The sequence below is a fragment of the Sinocyclocheilus rhinocerous genome, unplaced genomic scaffold (genome assembly GCF_001515625.1).
Source record: "Sinocyclocheilus rhinocerous isolate Xijiao unplaced genomic scaffold, SAMN03320098_v1.1 scaffold1008, whole genome shotgun sequence".
In the NCBI taxonomy this organism is placed as follows: Eukaryota; Metazoa; Chordata; class Actinopteri; order Cypriniformes; family Cyprinidae; genus Sinocyclocheilus; species Sinocyclocheilus rhinocerous.
This window is the reverse complement of record NW_015632723.1, coordinates 324,846-329,104: the sequence shown is the minus strand read 5'-3', so window position 1 is coordinate 329,104 and position 4,259 is coordinate 324,846. Positions and strand designations below refer to the sequence as shown.

Genomic DNA, 4,259 nt, shown 5'->3' with positions numbered 1-4,259 from the left:
CAATACTACAGCGAGAATAAAAGTTATGCCTTCTTTCTTTGCGTGAACATCATATGACCCCTTTAAACACACAGCATTCCTATCATTACACTTTAACTTTAAAGATATGCTCATAAGTGATTCTGGGTTCCATTCAACTAAGCACTAATCTACAGTAAAATTTTCATCTGATATCCTAAATTCTGCTGAGGTGAAATTCAGTGCAGTCATGTATCGTGATACGTAGCGTATCGTTGCCTCTGTATCGTATCTTTGCTGGTGATACACAGCCCTAGCGTGCACGAGTAACAAATCGAGTTCCCTTTCGCCTTTTCTCTCTGGAATCGTTTAAAATTCGCTTGCTTGTGTAAATACGAACAAATGATAAACTTATACTCTATGATGTTATTATGGTTAAATTTTGCAATTAATCCGCGGATCACATGCGTGCCGAACCGTGGGGCTTGGTCCGTACGGATCATGGATCAACTACGATCCGTTTAACTACTAGCATCCCTAGACAAGTTCCACAATAATAAGTTTATTTCAACCACCCAGTCCAGCTCCATCCTGATTACACATGCTTTAGGCATGTCCGTCAAAGCTAGACGCAAGTCATTGGTGTGCAAATTGGGACTTTCCCTTGTGTCCACCTAAACATTTCCATGCTCCTAATCTGCACATAATGATCTCTGGCTAAAGGACAGGTTTTGTTGCTGAGGTTTCAGAACCAGAGCGGAGTGTGGACTCCTGCCAAATGTTTTGGGGTGCAGGTCTCTGTGTGTGCGCAAGGAGAACAGCAAACGCAAAACCAACCAGACAGACAAAAACAATGAGGAACAAGCGGTAAGGACAGCTCAGTGCCAATGGTCTTTCCGGGACCTGTGGGAAAGTGGAGTATTGAGGGTAGAAGAAACCTCTACCTTTTGTGATGCTCCGTTAAGCAAACCTCTGTCCCACAATGCTTTGTCCCCTGTGGGGTCCTCATCAACATCATAGCTGGTGTTGGGAGGCAGGCGGACCTGAAAATAAATATGAAATGAGTATGCAATCTGTGGCAAATCTATACGGATGATGACACCTCAGTTTACGGTGTTTATTTGTTTTTCTTTTTTCTCAAGTTTGTTGAATTCTCCCTGAAAAATTTACACATGCATTTTCTCCTCCATTGCAACTGCTAACAAATTACACCACTTTAATTTGTCAGATGTTAAAAAGTTAATCTATACTAAAATACTCCCTGGAATCAAAGTGCTTACATTGACTTGGCAAACAAACTCAGAATCTGGTACATCTGTGACACTGGTCTCAATGATTTCAAAACCAAACAGGTGATGACACTTACAACGCAGATATTTCCAAACTTATCCGGAGCAGCCATGGTGTCATAATCATGCTGGCAGGCGGTCGTGACCCAACGAGGATATGTATCGTCGGCAAAGATAAGCTGGTTCTCGTTGCATCTGTAGCGCACCCAGAATAGACTTTCCTGAACATCGGACACTATCACACGCTGCCCGATAGTGTGGATGCCCGTTACCAAGTTAGGAACATGCTGCAAGAAAAAGAAAAGGAGACTTAGTCATCATGGTTTAAAAGCTTGACAAAGACATAGAAAAGCATCTCAGAAGGAGCAACACTTTTGCTCCACTTAACCGTTTCTCAAATATATATCAGATGCGGACAGTAGTGAAGTATTTTTTACTTTACTCAAGTAAATTTTAAAAGTATCTGTAGTTTATCAGTGTTTTTCTTTGGAAAACTTTTACTTCACTACATTCCAAAGCATAATATCATACTTTTTACTGCACTACATTTCATAAATGAAAGTTGTTTGTTTTACTTTTAATACTTAATATAAAAAATGTATTACTTTCTTGTACTCACGTAAATCTTTGAATTACTTTTACTTTTAAAAGTAAGAAAGAAATAGATTTCTAATGTAATTAAGTATTAAATGATATTTAATATGAAACGTAGTGCAGTAAAAAGTACAATATTATGCTTTGGAATGTTGTGAAGTAAAATTTTCTAAAGAAAAACACTGATAAAGTACAGACACTTGAAAAGTACTTTTACAGCAAATTAAAAATACTTCACTAGCAGTGTTGGGGGTAACTCATTACAAGTAATGGGAGTTACGTAATCAGATTACTTTTTTGTAATGCATTACTTTTAAAAGTAACTTTCCCCAACACTGTTCACTACTGTCCGCCTCTGAATATATTCACACTTCACACTTTATGCCAGTGCAGCTCAACTTGTCTACAAGCTTAACTTGAACACTTCAGTGAGGTACTGTACCAATTTGTGGTCTGAACTTCTGTTTCAATAGGTACGTTTACATGGACACTTTTTGCTTTTCACTGACGAGCTGCGCAAAACCACGTTCATATTCACGCGATTTTTTGCGCAGCTCGTCAGTGAACAACGGCTTAAATATCGCATGCGATTTATCGTGCAGCCCTACTTTTTTCAAGTAACTAGTAAAGTAACGCATTACTTTTTTCGTAAGTAACTGTTCCAGTTGTTCAGTTTTTGAGGCAACGCTTCTGATGTTTAAATGTCCTATAAGTAATCCTTTGGGCTTTGAACGTGAATCCCATAAAAGTTTCTCATGATTTGCCGTTTTAAACCGATGAAAATCCTTTGTCTCGTTGTGTGCAGTTTAAAAAAACCTTGTAGTCTGTTAACTCCAAAAGGCCGTGCATCGTCTTTAGGTCCAGGTCCTGGATTTTGATGAACGTCGCTCGCCAGAAGAAGAGTAATGGCTAAATAACTGATCGTTCTCCGGAACAATTGAGATGGTTTTCTTCTCTCGATAGATCGCAAGTGCTTTGTTGGAAAAGTCACTTTTCCGTCGTTTGATGAGTCTTAAACAAGGACTGGTGGGAAGTTGTGCTGCTCCACTTCACAGACGCTGAGTGAAAAGTGAGTTTTAAAATGACGGGACACTCATTTATGACACTTTATTCACCAGGAAGAACAGCTCGTTCCGCGTGTCATACGTCATTACGCTATTTTTACATCACTGCACATGCGCAGTACTTTCCAGTTTCGGTTTTCAATCCGATCAAGTGTATACATGTCCTCTTGCTCGGATTACAAAAGGAATAAACCGCCCCTTACAATCTGATCTAAATCTGAATCGGATCTGGCCAATTCAATCCGATTGACGTGGATGCATGTGACTTTTTTATTCTGATTGTGCTTCTAGTCCTCAATGTAACAATGTAACTAGTCCTCAATGTGGGTCAATGTAAACGCAGCTAATGTTTTTCATGTGGTTATGCATCAACAGCAGGTACTAGAGAAATGTGTCATTGACATTACTCTCATATTATTCAATGTCCTAAAGAGAGTAAAAAAAAGCTTGTTCATTTCCTCTGGAGAAAAAAAAAAACATTCTGAGATCTCACCTTGTTTTCACACTTGCGGAGAAGTTTCTTCTTTCCCCAAGTCATAGATGCGCAAGAGTTTGCCCACTCCAACCAACACTCGTCCCTGAAAGGGAGCAATAGCCAGGGGCACGTCCTCCACAGGTGTCTGTCAATCAGAACCAATGTCTAAATCAATTGAATTTCAAATGTATCTTGTTTAAGAAGAAGCTGACCAAAAAAATAACTGTTTAACACATGGCTTTGATACTTAGCTTGGTCAAAGCATCATTAAACGCTATATAAACTGGATCACAAACATTCACAACATGGCATTTTTGGGCCATGGCCAGAACACCTACACCAAAAAGTTTCATTTTGTGATTTGATACGCTTGAAATGATTTCTAGGGCACATTTAATTATTTGTGGGGAATTCCACATTCCTGAGCCCCTAACTAACACATGGGACCAATCAGTAGTTTCATGCCAAGCCATTTCCTGTTTCACTCACCTTGTGCAAAAACTCCAGCTTGTCCCCACCTCCTACTAGCCGATAGGTATAAATATAACCTCCACCAACGGAGTGCGGATTGAGTATCATATCTCTGACAACTCCCACCAACACATACCAATCATCGCCTCCACTGGAAAATCGACATACAGCCACACTGCAAAAGATACACAAAAGAAACTAAGGTCAGAGAAACAGGGTATATACAGGAATCATGGAGTTAAATTTAATACCTTTTAAGACCTTTTTTAAGACTCATTTTAAGACCGCATCGCCACTCCAAGTTTTAACCGGTTACATCGGCGACACTTTAACTTACATTTAATATATACTGATTGTAAGATAGCACAACTAAACAGACTTACTTTGTGATAACTCCTTATCAATACA

General features: G+C 39.2%; 1 pseudogene; it reads right to left on the bottom strand.

Annotated features, from left to right (window-relative positions):
• LOC107742892 (splicing factor 3B subunit 3-like) overlaps positions 1–4,259 on the bottom strand; it is a 35,448-nt pseudogene that overhangs the window by 8,520 nt on the left and 22,669 nt on the right.